This window comes from Macaca mulatta, chromosome 4 (assembly GCF_049350105.2).
Source record: "Macaca mulatta isolate MMU2019108-1 chromosome 4, T2T-MMU8v2.0, whole genome shotgun sequence".
NCBI classification, from domain to species: domain Eukaryota; kingdom Metazoa; phylum Chordata; class Mammalia; order Primates; family Cercopithecidae; genus Macaca; species Macaca mulatta.
Window position 1 is genome coordinate 37,147,605 of NC_133409.1, and position 26,020 is coordinate 37,173,624.

At 39.4% G+C, this 26,020-nt stretch overlaps 1 long non-coding RNA gene across 1 annotated transcript in view; it reads left to right on the forward strand.

Annotated features, from left to right (window-relative positions):
* Window positions 1-11,417: 11,417 nt before the first annotated feature.
* The window catches only part of LOC106998146 (uncharacterized), a 43,508-nt gene continuing 28,905 nt past the window's right edge, over window positions 11,418-26,020 (forward strand). Inside the window, exon 1 of the long non-coding RNA XR_013416210.1 lies at window positions 11,418-11,876. This is a non-coding gene — a long non-coding RNA (uncharacterized LOC106998146). The remainder of the gene's footprint in view (window positions 11,877-26,020) is intronic.

Here is a 26,020-nt window from a genome sequence, read left to right on the forward strand (position 1 = left end):
ACTATGCCTTCTCTGAAAGAAAAGACCTATGCCTTTTCTGAAGAAAAGTTAAGGATAAAGACCTTTTCTTCAGAAAAGTTAAGGAATCTTGACTAGCACTTTGAGATAAAGCTCAATAAATCTTGCCTTTAAAACCGTAACTTTGAGAAGATCACTACGAAAGATTCTGTTTATTCCTAATATATGGCAGAGACTTAGGAGAAACCACTTGGAGAATGAAGTTTAAACTCTAAGACAGAGTATGACATTTGGCTTTAAAAATATGACTGATTTTGTCATTAAGATGCTACGTGAAACTTAGTATGTCAACAAAATAATGAAGTCAGGTTTTTGATGGACATGGTAGCACCAGACTTATAACATCCAAGATTTCTTAAAATTGCTTTAAAATTAATTATATTTTGAGAAAAATTAGGTGAAGGTTCACATCATTGCTAGTTAATTATAGACACCCTCCCCTAAGTGTTGCAAAACCAGACTCCTGATATCTATGATGCCATCATTCATGTAACAGAGAATATCATCACTTGGCTTCATTATTATTTTCCTATTTCTTTTACTTGTGTATTTCATAAAGCCCTTTGAAATGAAAATCCCATTGTAGAGTTGTAAAAGTGAAAATAATCTTTAAATAAGATATTCATTGTTACAATTTTTCTTTCCATAAAATTAGAATTATACATAGTAATTATCTTAGTCCATTTAGGCTGCTATAACAGAATACCATAGACTGGGTGGCTTATAAAGAAAGGAAATTTATTTTGCAAAGCTCTGAAGGCTGGGAAGTCCAAAGTCAAGGCACTGGTAGATTTGGCATCTGGCAAGGGCCCCCTTCTGGTCATAGATGGCCATGTTCTCATTGTATCCTACATGGCAGGAGGGGAGAAGGGCGAGCTCTATGATGTCTCTGTTATGAGAACCCTAATCTCATACATTACTTGACTCTCATGATCTAATCATCTACCAAAGGCTCCATCACCTAATATCGTCACATTGGGGGTTAGGGGTTCAACTTATAAATTTTTTGGGGGGAATACAAACGTTTAGTCTATAACAGTAATGAAAATTAATATTTTCTCGTCTTCCAGGTTTTAATATTAAACCTCCTATTTTCCCTCCATCTTTTCTCCCTTTCTCTTAAGTCATTTTATGCAGTCCTTTGTTTCTGATTTTCAATACACATGTCTTTAACATTAACTTATGTGTCCCAAACTATTTCATAAGTCTTTCTATTAATATAATTTTTTTTCCTATATAGTTCGGTTCTCACTTTCAGAGGTTTTCTATCAGAATTTCCAGTTGGCTAATTTCTTTATGTTGATGAAAATCCGTATGGTTGCTTTTATGTATTTGATTATGGGGCCTTTCTTCTAAATCCAATCCCTTCATTCCTAACCTCCCCACACCTACTGCCAAATGGTGGTCAATTAGTATATTTTAGTTGTAACTTGAATATGGCTATCAAAGCTAATTAATCTGTTTGACCATTTGGCTACACAAGTTTCTATCTCAGCTCTCTTCTTCATTATCCACCCAAACTAGCTCAGCTCTGTTCCCCATTATCTTCCCAAAGCCATGCCAGGTTTGTCAAACTTATTAACCAAAAAGAAAATACTTAATTTTAAAAAATAACTGCATGTCTAGATTGGCGTCACTAGTCTTGGCTGGAACCTTGGAGAAATTTTATCTTCTCCTTTCTCCACGGAGTTACTTTCATTAAAAAAAAACTAAGCTCTTCTCCAGACCATTTCCTCCAGTAACTCCATTTTGACTTTTGGAAGTCAAGCAGGTTGAGCTCTCATTCTCCTCTAATCCTCTCACACACTGTTCCAGCCAATAAATTTTGATTTTAGTTTGGGTTCTCCTCATTCACCATGGGAATGGAACTGGGTGAAAAGAAACCATTTCTGATGCTTTTTTACTTGGATTTTTTTTTTTTTCTCTAAAGTGGGTCCTCATCCCAATTCAGTTCTCTCTCTTTCTCTCTTCTTTAGACAGGCTTCCATGTGTCAAGGCACCAGCCCAGACCAATGACACTGCTTATCTATGATTGTCAAAATGCCAGCTATCACCAGTGAAGAACTCCACGTGGCACAAATACTATGACGTGTCTCCTAACAGATCTCAGGAGGTATTCCATAGACATCGGACATCTGTGCCTTATGTCTCCAGTTTAATTGTAAACCCCCAAAGGACAAAACTGAGCCTGCTTCTTTGGTTTTCAAACAAAATGTCACATCCAGTGACGTTTTGAAAATAAAACTTTGGCTCATAAATTTTAGAGCCAAGCATAGGATGCTGACAGGGCCCTACCCAACCAATGGGCAGCAGCTTGGTGACTTTTGATCTCATTTTTACTTACAAAAACTTATCTAAAATCAATTTAGAGAGTTATGATCAGCACTAAAAAATAAATAAAATATAAGCAAAGGGAAAATATCCCAGTGAATTACTCTTCATAAGGATGAGAATTGTTTTGGGAGATGTTTTAGTGTATGTGCGCTGTGTCATAACCAGCATTTTGAAAACCATTGTGCTACAGTGTAAGGACTCCACAGATGCTTGGTTTGGGGTCATTTAGATTGTCAAGGGAAGAGTGCTGGTGAAGATTTGTAAAGGAGCCTCTCTGTAAAATGATGAGGGTCTTTTTGTGGTTCATGATCTTTGACCCATCAGTCTCAGAATGAGGTGTAAGCAAGCCATTAGGTTGCTGCATGAAGATGGTTGGGCACCTCCTTCCCTCATTTTGAACAGTGAGATTAAGCCACAAACTCTCTGAAGAGGTTCAAATGCTGATGCAAGTCTCAGAGTGAACAAACCTCTAAACCCTACTATGAGTTTCAGTGATGTAAATGGGAAGTTACTTATGACTGACATAAACTGCTAGGTTCAACAAACTTCAATTTATTTTTTTAAATGTTAGTGGAGTGCTTCCTCTGTGCCAGGATTGTGTAGACTGAAAATACAGAGTTGAATCAGGCACAGGTTACAACTTAGAAGACCTTATGATCTAACACAGGGGTTGGCAAACTACAGCCTGTGGGCCAAATCTGGCCTACAATCTGTTTGCATAAAGTTTTATTGGAATTCAGTCAGGCCCATTGGTGTATGGATTGGTTGATTTTGCACGGTCATGTACCATTGCAACAGAGACCATATGGCCCACAAAGCCTAAATATTTACTGCTTGGACCCTTACAAAAAAAGTTTGCCAATCTTATCTAAGGTTGTTTAAAATATGTTTTTTTCTATGAGATTTTCATATGCAAAAGTGACAACTATATCAAGAGCAATGGAATATTTTCCTTACTTTCATGACTGAACAACATAGATCACTAGTCTGATTGAGCAGCTTTAAGAGGATTCAAGAAGTGGCTCCAAAGAAAAACACTGTGATATTAATGAAGTGATTTTTCATATTTTTCTGCCTGACCGGAGCATGGAGGTCTGACTGCAAAGTTCCAATATTATCACACACAAAAAATTATAGAGCTAGCTAAATCAGCTGAATATTAGGTCAGAGATCACCAAGGGGCTATTCATTGGTTGAGTGTGACCCATTGCCGTCATACACTTGTCCTAAAATCTTGACTCTAAAAATTTTGAGACAAAATATTTGAAATTAACTCAATTCCACATTAAAATAGAGTTTCCCATTTCTCTTGAAAAATCACAATTGACAGCACTAGGCCTCCATTTCTGCTTGAAGGTGACCCACTAGAGAAGCAGTTTCCACATTACACCAATGGGGTATACATGCTCCAGATTATTCCAATTGCTACCATTCCCCAAAGTGTTCTTGACTCAAGATTAAACATTCCTGGCCATTTAAAACATGCATAGGTTGTTATTTTCCTCAGTGAAGAACTTTCTTAGTAAGTATTCTCTTTTAAAAGTAGGATAATTAAAGATTAAACATAGCAAGACTAATAAAGAAGAAAAGAGAGAAGAATCAAATAGACGCAATAAAAAATGATAAAGGGGATATCACCACCGACCCCACAGAAATACAACTACCATCAGAGAATACTATAAACACCTCTTCTCAAATAAACTAGAAAATCTAGAAGAAATGGATAATTTCCTGGACATTTACACTCTCCCAAGACTAAACCAGGAAGAAGCTGAATTCCTGAATAGACCAATAGCAGGCTCTGAAATTGAGGCAATAATTAATAGCCTACCAACTAAAAAAAGTTCAGGACCAGATGGATTCACAGCTGAATTCTACCAGAGGTACAAGGAGGAGCTGATACCATTCCTTCTGAAACTATTCCAATGAATAGAAAAAGAAGGAATCCTCCCTAACTCATTTTATGAGGCCAACATCATCCTGATACCGAAGCCTGGCAGAGACACAACAAAAGAGAATTTTAGACCAATATCCCTGATGAACATCGATGCAAAAATTCTCAATAAAATACCGGCAAACCGGATCCAGCAACACATCAAAAAGCTTATCTACCATGATCAAGTGGGCTTCATCCCTGGGATGCAAGGCTGGTTCAACATTCGCAAATCAATAAACGTAATCCAGCATATAAACAGAACCAAAGACAAAAACCACATGATTATCTCAATAGATGCAGAAAAGGCCTTTGACAAAATTCAACAGCCCTTCATGCTAAAAACGCTCAATAAACTTGGTATTGATGGAACGTATCTCAAAATAATAAGAGCTATTTATGACAAACCCACAGCCAATATCATACTGAATGGGCAAAAACTGGAAGCATTCCCTTTGAAAACTGGCACAAGACAGGGATGCCCTCTCTCACCACTCCTATTCAACATAGTGTTGGAAGTTCTGGCTAGGGCAATCAGGCAAGAGAAAGAAATCAAGGGTATTCAGTTAGGAAAAGAAGAAGTCAAATTGTCCCTGTTTGCAGATGACATGATTGTATATTTAGAAAACCCCATTGTCTCAGCCCAAAATCTCCTTAAGCTGATAAGCAACTTCAGCAAAGTCTCAGGATACAAAATTAATGTGCAAAAATCACAAGCATTCTTATACACCAGTAACAGACAAACAGAGAGCCAAATCAGGAATGAACTTCCATTCACAATTGCTTCAAAGAGAATGAAATACCTAGGAATCCAACTTACAAGGGATGTAAAGGACCTCTTCAAGGAGAACTACAAACCACTGCTCAGTGAAATCAAAGAGGATACAAACAAATGGAAGAACATACCATGCTCATGGATAGGAAGACTCAATATCGTGAAAATGGCCATACTGCACAAGGTAATTTATAGATTCAATGCCATCCCCATCAAGCTACCAATGAGTTTCTTCACAGAATTGGAAAAAACTGCTTTAAAGTTCATATGGAACCAAAAAAGAGCCTGCATTGCCAAGACAATCCTAAGTCAAAAGAACAAAGCTGGAGGCATCACGCTACCTGACTTCAAACTATACTACAAGGCTACAGTAACCCAAACAGCATGGTACTAGTACCAAAACAGAGATATAGACCAATGGAACAGAACAGAGTCCTCAGAAATAATACCACACATCTATAGCCGTCTGATCTTTGACAAACTTGAGAGAAACAAGAAATGGGGAAAGGATTCCCTATTTAATAAATGGTGCTGGGAAAATTGGCTAGCCATAAATAGAAAGCTGAAACTGGATCCTTTCCTTACTCCTTACACGAAAATTAATTCAAGATGGATTAGAGACTTAAATGTTAGACCTAATACCATAAAAACCCTAGAAGAAAACCTAGGTAATACCATTCAGGACATAGGCATGGGCAAGAACTTCATGTCTAAAACACCAAAAGCAACAGCAACAAAAGCCAAAATTGACAAATGGGATCTAATTAAACTAAAGAGCTTCTGCACAGCAAAAGAAACTACCATCAGAGTGAACAGGCAACCTATAGAATGGGAGAAAATGTTTGCAATCTACTCATCTCACAAAGGGCTAATATCCAGAACCTACAAAGAACTCAAACAAATTTACAAGAAAAAAACAAACAACCCCATCAAAAAGTGGGTGAAGGATATGAACAGACACTACTCAAAAGAAGACATTCATACAGCCAACAGGCACATGAAAAAATGCTCATCATCACTGGCCATCAGAGAAATGCAAATCAAAACCACAGTGAGATACCATCTCACACCAGTTAGAATGGTGATCATTAAAAAGTCAGGAAACAACAGGTGCTGGAGAGGATGTGGAGAAATAGGAACACTTTTACACTGTTGGTGGGATTGTAAACTAGTTCAACCATTATGGAAAACAGTATGGCGATTCCTCAAGGATCTAGAACTAAAAGTACCATATGACCCAGCCATCCCATTACTGGGTATATACCCAAAGGATTATAAATCATGCTGCTATAAAGACACATGCACACGTATGTTTATTGCGGCACTATTCACAATAGCAAAGACTTGGAATCAACCCAAATGTCCATCAGTGACAGACTGGATTAAGAAAATGTGGCACATATACACCATGGAATACTATGCAGCCATCAAAAAGGATGAGTTTGTGTCCTTTGTAGGGACATGGATGCAGCTGGAAACCATCATTCGCAGCAAACTATCACAAGAACAGAAAACCAAACACCGCATGTTTTCACTCATAGGTGGGAACTGAACAATGAGATCACTTGGACTCAGGAAGGGGAACATCATACACCGGGGCCTATCATGGGGAGGGGGGAAGGGGGGAGGGATTGCATTGGGAGTTATACCTGATGTAAATGATGAGTTGATGGGTGCTGATGAGTTGATGAGTGCAGCACCCCAACATGGCACAAGTATACATATGTAAAAAACCTGCACGTTATGCACATGTACCCTAGAACTTAAAGTATAACAATAAAATTTAAAAAAATAATCGGAAAAAAAATGAATTTTCTGGTTGAGCGCAGTGGCTTATACCTGTAATCCCAGCTCTTTGGGAGGCCGAGGTGGGTGGATCACGAGGTCAGGAGTTCAAGACCAGCCTGGCCAAGATGGTGGAACCCCATCTCTACTAAAAATACAAAAATTAGCTGGGCATGGTGGTGGATACCTGTAATCCCAGATAGTTGGGAGGCTAAAGCAGAGAATTTCTTGAACCCGAGAGGTGGAGGTTGCAGTGAGCTGAGATCACGCCACAGCACTGCACTCTAGCATGAGTAACAGAGTAAGACTGTTTCAAAAAAAAAAAAAAAAAGAACTTTCTTACATTCAGCAGGCCCTTGGTATCAGCAGGGTGGGGATGAGGGTGAGGTTTGGGGAAGGGATTGGTTCTAAGACTCTCTCTGTAACACCATAATGCACAGATTGTTCAAATTCCTTGTATAAATGTAGTATTTGCATGTAAGGTACACACATCTTCCCTATATTTTAAATTGCCTCTAGATTACTTAATAATACCTAATACAATGTAAATGGCATGTAAATGGTTGTCTTATTTTTTTAATTGTGTTATTTTTTATTGTTTGTATTGTTGTTTTCAAAAATATTTTCAATGCAAGGTTAATTGAATCTGCTAGAGTGGAACCGTGGATATGGAGAACTGACTGTATTTAATATGCAAGCAAAGGGTATGCGATCTACAGCTATTTTGCTCACTTATGTTATTTCCTAGTCCATGTAGATATGATAGTTCGAGACTAGTGTCTTAGACCCGTAAAGAAAAGCATCTGGATAAATATTTGGATTTATTTTAGTGGTTGAAACATGCGATCGAAGAAGCTTGGAGACCACAGTCTTGGTAACCCAGAGGAGATCTGGGAGCTCATCACATCCAAACTTTCATTTTAGCAATAAAGCATCTGAAGCTTCCCCCACATCCTAGGAGAAATGATCTGGTCAAAAGCACAGTGTGTCAGCAACCAAGGCCGGCTCTCTAATTCCCACTCCAGCGTTCTTGAGAAAATGAGACCAATAGGGTGATAAACAATTCCCCTGAAACAGCTGGGCAACTTGTAGGAAGCTGTCAAACTTCTTCCTCCGGCGTAGCACAAATTTTAATCGGTGGTACCTAGAACAGTTTCCATTTTTGTGAAAAATGGCATCTGATCAATTTCCTCACTTCCAGTAGAGGCCGCCTGCTGTGGCTGCATTTCTACTGGCCAGTTCTCATTGGCCAGCATCTGCCTTCTTTTCCTGTGGAAATAAAACTTACGGGCAGGAGAAAGGACATATTTGGTAATGTTACGCTCCTCAGCTTCCTGCTCCGGCTGTCTCAGCTGCAAAATGTCAAGGGAAAAAATATCCCTCCAACTTGGAATGAATTCCAGACAGACCCTGATGCCTGCAAATTTGTCAGAGGGAGCCAAGTCCAGAGAAGCAGAACATGAAGAAGGTTCATTATTCGACTTCAAGAGACATTCAAATAATCAGACACTCTGGTATTTATGATTTTCCCCATTTCAGATGGTCTGTAGTTCACAACATTCCCCTCCCTTTACCGCTGATTCTGAGCTTCCTTTTACATTAAACCTCAACAGTTATAAAAAGACTCTCACATTACTCGTAAGCCGCAGGCACTACTAGGAGACACTCTGTTCACACAGGGCTGTTTGGGGCTGGGGAAGGGCAGCTCTTTTTGATTATTAGTCTGGGGAGGCCAGGCCAGGAAGTCAGGCTCACTTCACCCTGACCGCGCCACCGGAGTCCTCATGTAGCTCCCAAGTCTGTGCCAAGGCCTCCTGCCACTCACAGCACCAAATGCGATGATCTTTACTAAAAAGCACTTATTTCCATTGGCTTTCTTATTCATTTAGTCTTTTCTTTTCATGGGGGGCAGTGCGGGGTGGAATAGCCAGTTTATCCTGACTTCCACTTTGTGAATATTCCACCAGGATTGTTTATAAAGTTGAGTTTGGGGGGAACTTCATCTTTCTCCTGGCATTCGGCACATTTTCTGTCTCCTTTAGAACTGTTGCCACATGCTGGCAAAAAGATAAGGAAACTGAACTTGTAATTCAAACCTCATTAAATTGCTGCATACACATTTTCCCTTCCATTTCTTGCTCTCTATTTCTAAATGCCATGCTATTTGTTTGTACTCGGTCACCTTAAATCCTTATTTGGGTTCTCTAACAGGCACGAAGGCATCCCAATATCAATTTTAGTAACTGGTGGAAGTGCCCACATGAGGGATGGGATGTTCAGTCTTAACATGTGGTCTTTATGAATAAGGGTCTTCATTTTTTCTTTTCCTAAACTGTCCAGCTCCTCTACGCTGGTTTTGCTTCTCAACAGTCCAAGGTTTGTGCTACTTCCATGGTGATCCTCTGTTAGGTCATAAACATTAGATTGTGGCATCACTGAATGAGTCAGTTGGGAGGAAGCTGGGCTGGAAATACAGCTGAGAGCCTCTGTTGACAGATGGATGCCTTCTTAATCACAGCCTGTGTGGGTAAAGGGAAAGCCTTGCTTGGCCAACCCCTCCCACTCCCACCCCCACCCCCTGCATTGATTCACAAACCTGGACTGCTCCGGAGGAGGCTGGGAAAGTCCATCCCCAGGGAATACGACTTTTTTCCTCCTCCTGCCTCTCACAGGACACCCACACGACTAGGAGGAGGCAGAAAGTGAACAGGGAACTCTTATTACTTTTTGAGAGTCAGCAAGGTAAACCTTTCATTTTCTTTTCCAAATCCTAAACATTTCCCTCTTAAACAGTTGATATTGTTAGCATTGTTTGTTTCTCAGTGTGTGTCCATCTGCCTTTTCTGTAAAATGGGCATAATGAGAGCTCACCTTTCAGAAAACAGTGGGTAGGGCTAGATGGTATAATTATGCTCCCTTTCATCAGTTTTCCCTATCTCTATTAAGCACCAGGTGCTATTGGAAAAGTTACCTTTTTATCAGATTTTTAAAATACAATTGCCGGAGCACATATTTAATTTTAGAAGAAATAGTTTAATAGTTCTAAACGTGGGGTTTCAGACAGCCCTGTGTCAAGAGCCGCTGTACACTAGGTTGCTAGGAGACTGGACAGCCAAAGAAACAATGCCCTTTCCTGTGACCACTATCAAGAACTGCTCAGGATTCCTGCCAGCCTGTGAGCCTTTATCGTTCAGTCATTTTAGACCTCAAAGAGAACATTCCATCAAGGGATCAGGTTCTATCATCTCACTGGAATGCAATGTAAGACCCCAGAAACTCTAGTACAAACAAATTTACTATGGCTCAGATTAATAATAGATAGCACTTGAGTGTGTGCCCCAGTTGTGTTCCCTCTCTGCTAAGGATAGGATAAATGAAAATAAATTGCAAATTCAGCAGGGAGATTCAGACCAAACGTAAGGAAGAACTTCTGCCATTAAGGACATAGAAGTTGTGAAGATTGCCCCTTGGGAAGAGTTGTTAAGATCAGCCTGAAAGAGCATATTTGAAGGATGAAGATGCAGCCCTCACTGGCAATGGAGGACAAGGTGATATGATTTCCTACGTTTTCTTCAAGACACAAGATTCTCCTAGTTGTGGAAAAGTGACTCTATGCATTACTCACCACTATTAAGATTGTTATTCATGATCAGGCCTGAGTGAAAGCCAGGCTACTCTTACATAACAAAGGCAGATTCTCAGTGTTGGAAGATAACTGAGGAGCCATTCATTTCATCCCTCTTCTTTCACCAGTGAAAAATCAGAGACACAGAGCATTCATTGCCACATGGCCAGCAGAAGAGCTGGGCCTAGGACCCAGACCTCTAAGGCTGTCTGTGCTGTGCGCTGTACTACACCACGTTTTCACTAATAATATAGATCTATTTAAAACATGGCTTCATCTCTGAACCCTTACGGATTTTACATTCTGAAAATGCTTTTATAAGAATTCTGTTTATGACATGAGCAGCACTGAAGCAGAAATCTGAGGAACTCTGGGGATTGGTGTGGCTAAAGATCCCAATTTAGAAGAATAGTTTAGGCAAAGCACAAAAGAGGAAATGTTATTTATATGAGCTCATTTCTACTCACCAAAAAATTTAAAAATTAAACTCAAGACCCAACAACTTTTTCCTTTCCTCAGTCCAACATGAGAGGCTTACACATGTATCCCTTTTCCCCAAACCTGTGAGCTTGTCTAATATGTAGTCTCAAGTTTATAAGCTTCCCTTAGAAAAAGTTCTATTTCATTTCTATAAATCATACTTCTCTTGTTTTATAATCCTTGAAATGGATAATGCTGCCTCATCTTTGATGAGGCATTCAACAGCTTTAATTTCTAAGTTATAAATTGTTATTTCTTCTCCTTTAAAAATATCTTAGAGGTAAATCTGTCTGTTTCACATAGGAAGCCAGTGGAGTTGTTCCTCATGCTTTCCCCACGAAGCTGCATCCGAAGGGCTTCCTCACCCCCGCTGTGATCACAAGTCATGCCTCACAGATTCATTTCCTTATAGAATGACTTCAGAAAGCCAGCATTTTTAATAAATAGGAAGTCAATTATATTTAATGACTAAATTCTCACCTGAAGTTGATACTAATACTATGATAACTCTCTTGTGCCCTATTTGGGTCTTTTAAAGTTCTTTGCTGTACATCTAAGAAAATCAGAATTTCGGTAGACTCCTCGTGCAGTCCGAGAAGGCAATTTCCTAGCTGGTTTGACTTAAGGGGTTCCAGAAGGCATTCTTATCCCACATATTTCTTCTGTTGATCAGTCAGCAACTGAAATTCCAACTAATGGATTCCATTCTTCCAGTTAAGACATCATCTCCAGAAAACTGTGCTAGTTGGCATCCAGCAGTGCCCAAGTATTATTTAACCCATTAGAACCTGTGACAACATCAGCTTTATTTCCTTGACCTCAGCCTGGAACAAAGGAGAGCTACACTTGGATAGTAAACACAAGTGATCTGGATAGATTATGCTGGGAAAAGAAGCCTGGAGTGGGCAGTACAGTGGGAGAACAAGGTAAGAATCAGGTAAAGACTGCCAAAAAACGCTATCACTGAATCACAGCTTTCTCTTGTTTTGGGGGTCTGTATTTATATTACTTGTTTCTCAAGCATCCTTAATATATTTATTTACTTTCTCAAAAGACTTTACTGTCATTAATCTATTTGGATTTTCAAACTGAGTCAGAAGCATACATTATGATATCATTAAGTTGAGGGTATGCTAGAATCAAAATGTCCTTCTAGAATAAGTGTATATTCGAGTAAGTAAAAAACTTAAGGGGAAAAACAGGAGAGCTACTACTCAACTTTTATGGTGATTTACATATGTTAGGTGAGGCAAGAAAGAGGTAGAATGTAAAAGAAAAGGAAATTTAGGTCATTTTTTAGGCTAAGAAAAATCAAGTTGGGGGAATTCAAGGACTGGAAACACCAGTAGAAAGCTAAAGATACACTTTAATCCCAGAGATGTCTCTTAGAAAATATAGTAGTGGTTATAGAGATAGGCTGTTGGGTGATGACAATGCTAGGGCCATAGTAATGTTTCTGAAGAAAGCAACATCCTTTATCTTACTATCATTGGAGAGGTAGACTGATTGTATGGCACTTTTATTGATACTACTAGAAAATTATGCGAGACATCTCACAGAGCAGAATCAGACTTGCAGCCCATGATAAAACAGAAGACCGTCTGCAACATCAAAGAAATACAGAAGATTTTATGGCTTGCTGTTTGTTTACCTACAAGGGAAATGCCTGAAGGCCTGAAGTATGTATTACATATAGTTTGGCTGCACTTAGAGGAAAAACTTGGATTTCTAACTTGTGTCAAACAAAGAATGCATTGTCCTTGGTCCATATTGATTGGTGAAACACAGAAATTTTCCATTTATTATTCACTTTATTATTGCATTTATTTATTTTTGACTACAGTTTGTTTTTTAATTTCATTACACCTGTTTTCATTCATGCAGTGAAATCACTCCTTATCCTTGGGAGAAAATGACAAGAAACGACAGCCACGGAATCTTCCTCTGGATATGGGAACAAAAATAGCTCTCAGAATAAATAGTGGCCACACCCAGGTAACTTCTTCATGAGGTGGCTTGGTGACTTCACAAGATAGGCCCCACCCGACCCATATGGGATGAGCACCATCTGGGCTGACCTCCTCTTTCGGGGTCTGTAATTACTGCACAAAGATGAAGGTGCATCTATGAAAGCAAACTTTGTCAAGATCTCAGTGACACACTCTGCTTTTCCAAATTACCTCAATTGGCAGTGTATATTAGAGTCATGGAATGTCTCTGGAAAGATACATAGGAGACCTAGTGACATTGGATCCTTCAGAGAGGATGACTTTTCACTGTGCACTGCTTCAGACCACCGGAAATTCGGAAATGTATATGGTTGGTGTGCATGTATTATCTCCTTAAAACTAGCTAGCTACCTATCTATCTACCTACCTACCCACCTACCTTCCTACCCAGCTAATTAATTAGCTAACCAAATTTATAAGGTGTTAAAAAAAAAAAAAAAGAAAAGCCAAATAACTGGAAACACTTAGATCTTCCTCTGTTGCTATTTAGCTAACTGTTCAATTTAACTCTTAAATAAGTTATTTCCTCTGAGTTTTGTTTTTTTTCTTCTTCCACAGAAACTCTGCACCTAAGCAACACTGGTTTCCTTGTCCTTCCCCAAAGATGCCAGGCACATCCTAGCCTCAGCTCCTTTGCAAAAACAATTTCCAATGCCTGGAAAAATCTTGTTTTTGTTATCTCCATGGCTCGCATTTTGCTTAGTTTAAGTCTTGACTCAAATATCACTTTTTCAATAAGGCCTACCTTGATTATCCTATTTAAAATTGCAAACTTAACACCCCAGAATTCCTCATTCATTTTATCTTTCATAGTAATGATCTTCTGTTTTTCTTGTTTGTTTGTTTTATTTTATTTTATATTTTTAAGATGGAGTTTTGCTCTCGTTGCCCAGTCTGGAGCGCAATGGCATGATCTCAGCTCACCACAACCTCTGCCCCCCAGGTTCAAGTGACTTTCCTGCCTCGGCCTCCTTAGTTGGGATTATAGGCATGTGCTACCACACCTGGCTAATTTTGTATTTTTAGGTGAGACGGGGTTTCTCCATGTTGGTCAGGCTGGTCTCAAAGTCCCGACCTCAGGTGATCCACCCGCCTTGGCCTCCCAAAGTGCTGGGGTTACAGGCAAGCCACCGCGCCTGGCCGTAATGATCTTCTTTTTAAAGTACTATGTAAGCATCTTAGTACTTAACATCTTTATTGTCTATATCAAACTCTAGAACCAAGCTCCAAGAAGGCAAGGATTTGTCTTCAAATCTTTTGCTCACTGTTGCTTCCCCCAGCACCTAAGTACTGCTTAGCACTTATAGCTTTTCAAGAAATAATTGCTGAGTAAATAAAAGAACTAATGAGTTTTGCTTTCTAAATTTTTTATTCTTGATTGAATATTATTAAATGATTTGAGACTGACACATCTAGTTTTTAATTTGATGATTATTGTTAAGTTTTTCAAAAACAGATTTCAATGTATATTTTGAAAATAAATTCAAGAATAGCATTTTCTAAAAATGGCCAAGAGATATATGAAAAGATGTTCAACATCACTAGTCATCAGAGAAATGCAAATTAAAACCACAATGAACCTCACACCCATTAGAATGGCTGTTATCCAAAAAGCAAAAGATAAAAAGTGTTGGTGAGGATCTGGAGAAAAGAGAAGCCTTGTACACTGTTAGCGGGCATGCAAATGGGTGCAGCTGCTTCGGTTGCTATGGAAAACAGCATGGAGGCTCCTCAGAAAATTAAAAATAGAACTATCATATGATTCAGTAATCCCATTTCTGTTATTGATCCAAAAGAATTGAAAGCAAGATCTCAAAAAGGTAACTGAACTCTCACGTTCACTGTGGCATTATTCACAATGACCAAGACATGTAATCAATCTAAATGTCCATCGACCGATGAATGGATAAAGAAATGTGGTATATACATACGATTAATATTATTTAACCTTTGAAAAGAAGGAATCCTGCCATTGGTGACAACATGGATGAATCTGGAGGACATTTATGCTAGTGAAATAAGCCAGGCACAGAAAGACAAATATTGTATGATTTAAGTTATACGTGGAATCTAAAACAGTCAAACTCATAGTAGTAGAGAACAGAATGATGGTTACCAGAAGCTGGAGGGGGTGGTGAGAGAAATGGGAAGTTGTTGCTCGAAGTGCACAAAGTTTCTGTTATACACAATGAATAAGCCCTAGAGATCTACTGTACAGTGCAGTGTCCATAGTTATGAGTACTGTATTATATACTTAAACATTTGGTAAGAGGAAAGATCTTATGTTAAGTGTTCTTATCACAAATAATAATAATAAAGTGCGTGAGAGAAAACTTTTGGAGACAATGGATAGGGTTATTGCATAGATTGTGGTGATAATTTCACAGATGTGTACTTATCTCCAAACTCAAGTTGTATACATACAGTATGTGCTGTTATTTTTTGTCAGTTATACCTTTAAAACATGGGGTTTTTAAGTGATCTTCTCTAATTGTGAAGTACACCTTTTTCCACTTGACAACTCGTTTGGCGCATATCCTAATCTTTGTTAACAGATCCTTAACATCTAGATTATTGTTATTAAGATATCATTTTCTGTTGATCAATTTTTAACTTTGGAGGATATCTTTAAGATAATCATTCTCTTTTGAACAAACGTATCATCATTGTTTGAATGTATCCATGTTTATAAGCTTTCAACACTCATCACCTGAAACAAGTTTCGTTTCATCAACTAGAGTAGTTAACTAGTGACTTCAACCAGGAGGAGACTTAAACATAGGGAATTGGGCACCAAAAAAGTCCATTTGAGGAGTGAGGGCCAGACAACGCCACTGTAACCTTTGAGGAATTCAAGAAGTTGGAAGAATCATGGGAAACCACCCCATGACTCTTGATCTCAGCAACAGCTGTGGCACTGGGGCAGGTTATCAGCAGATTTCCCAGAAGCTGCTGTAAAACCCTGTATCTGTTGTCTGTTCCATTCCCCACATTGCCCACTACTGCTAAAAAGGAAATAACAGCTTCTACTTCTCCCCTTTCTGTAGAATTTGTCTTTCCCAACATGCTCTAATTTATAAACGAGCAAAGGATTTCCATTTTCAAACCCCACAGGTTCCTCAATGTACAGATTTCCATAGGCCTCAAACCTGAAAGAAATAGAAAGCAAATTGAATTCCTCCTCAGTCTACCAGTTTGTTTTGGTGGTCACTGCTACTAAGTTCTACTGATGTGCACATTCTGTAGGTAAATCCCAAAGATGAGCACATCATGTTCATGTCTCTCTTCCTTCATGACCATGGCATGCTCATCCAGATTGTCTTTTTCTACTCCCAACACAGTAAATATCATGGGAAGCAATCCTAAAGTTACAGAACATAATTCACATAATATGCCTGTACCATAGGTTAAGAAAATTAGCAAATATTGTTCTTTTAATTTAATAATTGTCCATTATTGGCCAGACATGGTGGTTCATGACTGTAATCTCAGCACTTTGGGAGCCCAAGGTGGGCAGATCGCTTGAGTCCAGGAGTTCAAGACTAGCCTGGGCAACATGGCAAAACCCTGTCTACGCAAAACACACACACACACACAAAACAGCCAGGCATGCTTGTAGCATGCCTGTGGTCCCAGCTACTGTGGAGGATGAAGTAGGAGGATTGCTTGAGCCTGGGCAGTCAAGACTGTAGGGAGCCATGATTGCACCACTGCACTCCAGCCTGGGTGACAGAGAGATCCTGTCTCAAAATAATAATAATAATAATAATAATCATCCATTGTATTTCTTATAAGTCCCCTCTCTACCTCAGTTGCCTTGCCTATAAGAAGAGGATATAACAGTACTTATTTTATAAGATTATTGTGAGAATTAAATGGAACTTCATCTGCCTATCTATCTACCAAGCTATGTATTTATGTATGTAAGATGTATGTATGTATGTATGTATCTATCTATCTATCTAGAGTTTGAAAGAGTGCCTGGACCACTGTAAATGCATAGTACAAGATAGCTACTATTATTACTATTGCTGTTGTCATCATAATCATCACTCTTTTCTGTAAAAACTAATGGGCTTATATTTCAGATAAATATGTTGAACTTAATTCTCTTTACGTGTCCCTGAAACTATTTATGCCTTTTCCATGGTCTCTTCCTGTGAAACGTGTGGTTCTTCCCTGCTTAAATATGGACTTGGCCATGTGACATGTTTTGGTCAACAGCATATGAGCAGAAGTGACAATCTGCCAGTTCTAAGCCTAGGTCTTAAAAGCTCTGCAAGTGTACTTCCACTTGCATCTTTGCATTTCCGCCACTGACATGAGAAGATTCCCTTTTGGTCACTCCTACCCCTTCAGCCTGGGCCCCAGAATGAATACACATAGGCCAGAGATGCATTGGTCAATTCACAGAATCACAGTGAGAAACAAAGCCACCAGCCATGTCCAACCTAGATCATCGGAACCCCATCCTTCCCACAATAGGTGTAAACAATAAGTGATTGCTGTTTAGAGCCTCTGAACTTTGGGGTAGTTTGCTATGCAGCAGTGGTGAACTAATACACTTTATTTCAGATGCACCTACCAGTGACTGAGTCAAATGATGACACCTGCTCTTCAACCAAGTCATATTGCATGTTTTGCCCAAATGCTGGCCATGACTCTTTGTGAACGTTGCACAGAGTAGTGCTGCAAAAACTTGAGTGGGTTTGGGGAGAGGCAAAGATTGGTGCCATTTTCTGCCTTCTGTTTTTTGCCGCCTTCAACAGTCTGCCAGCTGCTGCAGCTGCACCTTTTGGACAAATGATGTGATATCCTGGGCATTAGCTTAAATGGTACCACACATGTAAAGAGCCACAGCTGCTATTTGTTGTGCTTCTTGCTGTTCTTGGCTCTGTTGCATTGCCTAAGGGTGGCGTAGATTTCTACACACGAAACATGGCTTTCCAAGATTCACAGATAGAACTTTGATCAATGCAGCCACTAATGATGATGACTGTGCATGGGAAAATAGGGTGGAATCATTTCTGAACAGCCTAAAATTTTTTTAGAGTAAGAAGAATATAAATTAGTTAATCATATAAACATGCATGCTATATCATTGTATGGTTTGTCTTTTCAGGGAAAAGCTAAGACCTCACCTATATTGTTAATGTGTGTGTATATATATATATTTTAACATTATTTAATGAGCTAATTTTTGCTTCCTTTGTAGGTTTTGCATAAAGATATTCATGTTAGCATAATGTAGATAAATCTCATGAGTTAATTATTCACTAAATCAAATTTATAATTAGTTTCCATTTCTAAGTAAAAGGTTGAATTGTTCTGCATGTGTTGTGTGGAATAATTGAAAATGATTATTAATTAGTACATGCTGCTGGTGACTGAGATCCCTCTCAAAAATTTCTGAGCTTGGTTTGAAACATAAAAATAAGAAAATAAGAATAAACATAAGTTCAATCTACAATCCATAGAAAAGACATTGTATTTCTATTCCTTTTGAAACTTAACCAAAAGTCTTCATTTATTCACCACATTTGTCAGTGCAATGCAGATGGGAAAAGGAATAAAGGAAGAAAAAAAATTATACATATGGCTCAGCTACAGGGCGATACTTTAAGAGAGTGGAACATAACCCTGCTGTAGAGCACTTTCAATGAAAATATAGACAAAGAATTGTATAGTGTAGTTGTCCTCGTTCCTGGTTGCAAATTAAGTATGTGGAGAGCTTTCCAAAATTATGGATGCTGAGCTCCACCCAAGATTTCTAATTTAGTTGGTCCTGGGCGGGACCAAGGAATTGTTACTTTATGGAAGCTCCCAAGGAATTCCAATGTGTGGACTTAGATGCAGTACTAGTAAGATATTTTGAAATCATCTTAATTCCAAGAGGATGCTAACATGGTTACAATGACTAATTTCAGATTTCTTCAGAGGGGGTTCATAGAGGAATTGAGCTTAGAAGTAGAGCCTTAAAGGAAAGAAGCGACGTCATGGAATGACATGAAAAATTATTTTTCTCTTTAAATCAGTTACATAATTTGGGTTTTCTCAAGTTTTGCCATTTTAATCAGCAGAACTTAGATTAATTAATTTGTGAGATGCTTATCTTTGCCTATTAATTTCCTCTATTGATATTTTTACTTGCTGTCAATTGAGATTGCTTTTTCATATCTGTCTTCTTCTGTAAAGTGATGACTTTAGTCAGAAGTGTGCTGGAGCAGTTTGCAGAGCCTTGCAAAATTGATGGTACCTATCTGTTTCCAGCTCTATGTTCATCAATGCCAGGTTGGTAGATTGAAATCAGCCGTGATAAAAGTGTTTACACTATGGAAACTGGCAAATACTAAAAATCATCAGATACTCTCTCACCCCAGACATGGTTAATCATTCAATAGCACACAACTGATTTCAATGGAAGAGAGTTATGGTACATAAATGATTTTTAGTTCTTTATGTTAGATGTCTTAAAATTAGAAGTCTCAACTTTCGAGTACCTATTAATCTCCAAAAAATTAAACCTATATTTTACAATAAAGCCTCTTCTGTATTTTTTATTATATTTCCTTTTGAATCTCCCTCCCCATTTCACTCTTACCACCTAAAACAGAAACTCCCACATCTTCTATGCTCAGAGGAGATTTACTTGTGTTAGCTTAAGAATCATTTTATGTTTTCTCATGCCTACCTTCATACCGCCCCATACCACAGTTTTCAGGTTTTAATTTAAGCTGCACAGCAGCCCTTTTCTGTTTGGTGAGAAAAGATAACCAAGAAAATAAATTAGGAGTCTCATGATTGACCCTATTTTTTTTGTTATTCAAGGAAACCCAAAATGAAGCAAAATAACAAAAAATTGCCAAGGAAAACATTTTCAGCCATTTCAATTACTGTTTTAATTGGCTGGGTCTGGCTGCCAGATTATCCTGTAATCTCTACAAGAATGTTATTTGGAAAAAGCTGAAATATGCCCTGCATAGAAGCCACATCCATCCCTTTAGCACATTCTAGTTGGAATAACTTTCTCTCAGCATACTGGAATCATATTGGAGTAAAATTGGCAGTTCCTGAAAAAACTGAATCCATAGATTATATAAAAACATAATTCACTATCAGCATATTATTGACAAGTCTCAAAAATGTAGTGTGCCTGAATCCAAGATAAAGAAAAGTAATGATATTGTGATGTTTGTACAAATACCTTTAGACAATGTGTAGGCTTGTCTGTGCACATTTGTGTGTGCACAACTGGGTATGTGCTTTGACTGTGTGTGTCTGTGTAGTAAATAATAGGACAATAGAATGAGGAGAATGGTTGAAGCTATTTGAATGGTTTCGTAAAAACTTCTTGGGCTGTGGGACGTGTTTTACTAAGATTACACCAAGAAATGGCGCCGGCTGCTTATCAGACTTGTGGGTTCAAAGAAAGGAAATCTTTTCTTGTTTGTTTTAATTAAATGGGTCTTGAAAACATTGCTATTAAAAATAGATGATTACACCCTCAGATTGCCATTTTGATGTGTTCTCATACAAGTGGGATGAAGAGCTACTGTGCACATTAGTTTAAAAAAAACTATTTGTAGTCAGGTTCTACACATGGACTCTAGAAAATGTACACAAAAAAATGTACGTGACTCTGGCAACCAATTTTTTTTTTTTTTACTCTAGACTGTTCTCCTTTTTTAATTTGGGTTCTTTGGCACAGTATTGAAATTATGAAGCCCTGGAACAGCAGCAGCAGCACTCTCTGAGAGCCTGCTAAAAAGGTAGAATCTCAGGCCCCATTCAGACCACCTGGATCAAAATCTGCAATGTAACAAAATCTCCTGATATGATAATATTGGAGAAGCACAGGCCTAAATTATTTTGACTATTTATTTAGAAGTGAAAGCAAATAGGTGTATCTACTCAGTGCCTACATCAAGAATCTTATAGAAACTATAGTATTTGCTGGAGTATTTATCATTAGCTTTAAGTATAACATACTCTGTGATGTTTCAGCAATTAGTAAAAACACCGTCCATCCATTTTTCCAAAAGTTGCATTGCCAAGATTATTAAACCTGTTGTATGCACTTCCGGATTGCGATGACTATGCGGTTGTAGTCAGAAGTTGTGTTGTGGCTGCTGAGAGTAACTACTTCTGTGAGAATCTATTCTGTGGTGTCACAAAGTGGTGCGGAAAAGTTTGTTAATACTTAACGTGGTTCAATCACTGCACATATACTCTGATCAGCTTTTATACAGGAGTCTGCAGCAGAGAAAGAAGTAGCTTGCAAGGTCCAGTCTGCAGGACTTAAACCATAATGGTGCTAATTCACTAAAAAATCACAAATCTGGTTAATCTTTAGATCTGAAGTTACTGAGAGAGAGGATGGGGATGGAAGGACAGAGAGAGAGAAAGAAAGAAAATGAGTTGGGGGAGAGAGAGGGAGAAATTGGGGGAGGAAGAGAGATGGAGAGAGAGAGAAGAAAAACCCACTACCTAAGAATGATGATGATGATGATGATAATGATGATGATGATGATGAATGTGTTTTCAAAACCCTCTCCTGTTTCCAGTTCTTCAAACAGTTGTTCCTACTTGTTGGACTTCATCACAACCAATTGCAGTCTGAATAGAAATAAACACAAAACTATATACCAAAACTATTCTGAGTGTCTGAAAAAAAAATGAGACTGATCAGTTAAATCGAGAATTCTCAAAGCCTGAGAGTTCTGTATCCCTCTGTTTCCACATTAAAACACTTTCCTCCTAAGATCCATGACACAAGGAAAGCTACAGCCAAATGCAAACCTTCCTTCCTATGTAGTGCTCTCCTGAGTGCCTGTCTTCTTTCTTATCTTGGTGAACCTTCAGAACACCCTGGAAGGATATGGAAACCACCATGTTATCTCCCAGTTCTTCTCCTTCCCTCCCCCAAAAAGATCAGCCTGGAGTCAGTTCCCAACTCTCTCACTTCTGGTTCCTCTGAACTCTCCAGACCCAAGGAGTTCTTCTTAAACAACTTGCCAACACCCAACTCCATCCTCAGAGAGAGGAAGACCCTCCGAAAGGCCCAGGAACCTGAGCGATACAGCAGTTAGGAACACAGGGCTCCAGCAACAGAGAGATCAGGGTTTGTGACCCAGCTTAGTAGCTTGGTGGCTTTGGACAAGATAGCTCTTCTAAGTTTTTTTCCTCTATAAAAAAACCCTGTCTATTTCAGAAAATGTTGTGAATATTAAACAAAAGATTGTACAGTGCAAGTTCTTAGGAAATGTGTATAATAAATGGTAACTCCTTTTTCTCCCACACTACCTCCAAGTTTCTTTTCTCTCTCCCCTTTCTCTCCTTCAGTCTTTTCCTTCTCTCCATTTACCTACACTAATTTCCCTCTTCTACCATCACCACTCTTCATGCTCAAGCCCAAAATGCTCACAAGCAAAATATCACAAGCCAAAATAATGTTTCAGCAAAAAAGAGTCACAGATCCCCAAAGACCATGTGTCCACAGGGACCATCAACTATTTCTTACATTTCTGTTTAATGATCCATTTACTTCTATAACCTATAGTTTCCTCAATTTCCCACGAGCATTTGTGATGCTCAGGTTTAATAGGATCTGGCTGAATGAACACCACACAGAGACTTCCCAGTAAAGACTGAGTGGAGTGTGGAATGAGACTGACACATTAACAACAATGCCTGAACCTCTTAGCAACCAGAATTCCAATCGCAAACTGAACATGACAATCCTTTAAAAGTCCACATGCTTTTTAGCACATTGTTGTCCCCTTTTAGAGCAGCACTTTTCAACTTCCTGTCCTGGCATCGAGTTGTTTAAATCAATGACCATAGGAATAGGAACAGCTCCAGTCTCCAACTCCCAGCGCGAGCCACACAGAAGACCGGTGATTTCTGCATTTTCAACTGAGGTACTGGGTTCATCTCACTGGGGAGTGCCGGACGATCGGTGCTGGTCAGCTGCTGCAGCCCGACCAGCGAGAGCTGAAGCAGGGCGAGACATTGCCTCACCTGGGAAGCGCAAGGGGGAAGGGAATCCCTTTTCCTAGCCAGGGGAACTGAGACACACAACACCTGGAAAAGCGGGTAACTCCCACCCCAATACAGCGCTTTAAGCAAACAGGCACACCAGGAGATCATATCCCACAACTGGCCGGGAGGGTCCCACGCCCACGAGCCTCCCTCATTGCTAGCACAGCAGTCTGTGATCTACCGGCAAGGCAGCAGCGAGGCTGGGGGAGGGGCGCCCGCCATTGCTGAGGCTTAAGTAGGTAAACAAAGCCCCTGGGAAGCTCGAACTGGGTGGAGCTCACAGCAGCTCAAGGAAACCTGCCTGTCTCTGTAGACTCCACCTCTGGGGACAGGGCACAGTAAACAATAACAAACACAGCAGAAAACTCTGCAGACGCAAACGACTCTGTCTGACAGCTTTGAAGAGAGCAGTGGATCTCCCAACACGGAGGTTGAGATCTGAGAAGGGACAGACTCCCTGCTCAAGTGGGTCCCTGACCCCTGAGTAGCCTAACTGGGAGACATCCCCCACTAGGGGCAGTCTGACACCCCACTCCTCACAGGGTGGAGTACACCCCTGAGAGGAAGCTTCCAAAGCAAGAATCAGACAGGTACACTCGCTGTTCAGAAATATTCTATCTTCTGCAGCCTCTGCTGCTGATACCCAGGCAAACAGGGTCTGGAGTGGACCTCAAGCAATCTCCAGCAGACCTACAGCTGAGGGTCCTGACTGTTAGAAGGAAAACTATCAAACAGGAAGGACACCTATACCAAAACCCCATCAGTACATCACCATCATCAAAGACCAGAGGCAGATAAAACCACAAAGATGGGGAAAAAGCATGGCAGAAAAGCTGGAAATTCAAAAAATAAGAGCGCATCTCCCCCGGCAAAGGAGCGCAGCTCATCGCCAGCAACAGATCAAAGCTGGACGGAGAATGACTTTGACGAGATGAGAGAAGAAGGCTTCAGTCCATCAAATTTCTCAGAGCTAAAGGAGGAATTACGTACCCAGCGTAAAGAAACTAAAAATCTTGAAAAAAAAGTGGAAGAATTGATGGCTAGAGTAATTAATGCAGAGAAGGTCCTAAACGAAATGAAAGAGATGAAAACCATGACACGAGAAATACGTGACAAATGCACAAGCTTCAGTAACCGACTCGATCAACTGGAAGAAAGAGTATCAGCGATTGAGGATCAAATGAATGAAATGAAGCAAGAAGAGAAACCAAAAGAAAAAAGAAGAAAAAGAAATGAACAAAGCCTGCAAGAAGTATGGGACTATGTAAAAAGACCAAATCTACGTCTGATTGGGGTGCCTGAAAGTGAGGGGGAAAATGGAACCAAGTTGGAAAACACTCTTCAGGATATCATCCAGGAGAACTTCCCCAACCTAGTAGGGCAGGCCAACATTCAAATCCAGGAAATACAGAGAACACCACAAAGATACTCCTCGAGAAGAGCAACTCCAAGACACATAATTGCCAGATTCACCAAAGTTGAAATGAAGGAAAAAATCTTAAGGGCAGCCAGAGAGAAAGGTCGGGTTACCCACAAAGGGAAGCCCATCAGACTAACAGCAGATCTCTCGGCAGAAACTCTACAAGCCAGAAGAGAGTGGGGGCCAATATTCAACATTCTTAAAGAAAAGAATTTTAAACCCAGAATTTCATATCCAGCCAAACTAAGTTTCATAAGTGAAGGAGAAATAAAATCCTTTACAGATAAGCAAATGCTTAGAGATTTTGTCACCACTAGGCCTGCCTTACAAGAGACCCTGAAGGAAGCACTAAACATGGAAAGGAACAACTGGTACCAGCCATTGCAAAAACATGCCAAAATGTAAAGACCATCGAGGCTAGGAAGAAACTGCATCAACTAACGAGCAAAATAACCAGTTAATATAATGGCAGGATCAAGTTCACACATAACAATCTTAACCTTAAATGTAAATGGACTAAATGCTCCAATTAAAAGACACAGACTGGCAAACTGGATAAAGAGTCAAGACCCATCAGTCTGCTGTATTCAGGACACCCATCTCACACGCAGAGACATACATAGGCTCAAAATAAAGGGATGGAGGAAGATTTACCAAGCAAATGGAGAACAAAAAAAAGCGGGGGTTGCAATACTAGTCTCTGATAAAACAGACTTTAAACCATCAAAGATCAAAAGAGACAAAGAAGGCCATTACATAATGGTAAAGGGATCAATTCAACAGGAAGAGCTAACTATCCTAAATATATATGCACCCAATACAGGAGCACCCAGATTCATCAAGCAAGTCCTTAGAGACTTACAAAGAGACTTAGACTCCCATACAATAATAATGGGAGACTTCAACACTCCACTGTCAACATTAGACAGATCAACAAGACAGAAAGTTAACAAGGATATCCAGGAATTGAACTCATCTCTGCAGCAAGCAGACCTAATAGACATCTATAGAACTCTCCACCCCAAATCAACAGAATATACATTCTTCTCAGCACCACATCCTACTTACTCCAAAATTGACCACGTAATTGGAAGTAAAGCACTCCTCAGCAAATGTACAAGAACAGAAATTATAACAAACTGTCTCTCAGACCACAGTGCAATCAAACTAGAACTCAGGACTAAGAAACTCAATCAAAACCACTCAACTACATGGAAACTGAACAACCTGCTCCTGAATGACTACTGGGTATATAACGAAATGAAGGCAGAAATAAAGATGTTCTTTGAAACCAATGAGAACAAAGATACAACATACCAGAATCTCTGGGACACATTTAAAGCAGTGTGTAGAGGGAAATTTATAGCACTAAATGCCCACAAGAGAAAGCAGGAAAGATCTAAAATTGACACTCTAACATCGCAATTAAAAGAACTAGAGAAGCAAGAGCAATCACATTCGAAAGCTAGCAGAAGGCAAGAAATAACTAAGATCAGAGCAGAACTGAAGGAGATAGAGACACAAAAAACCCTCCAAAAAATCAATGAATCCAGGAGTTGGTTTTTTGAAAAGATCAACAAAATTGACAGACCACTAGGAA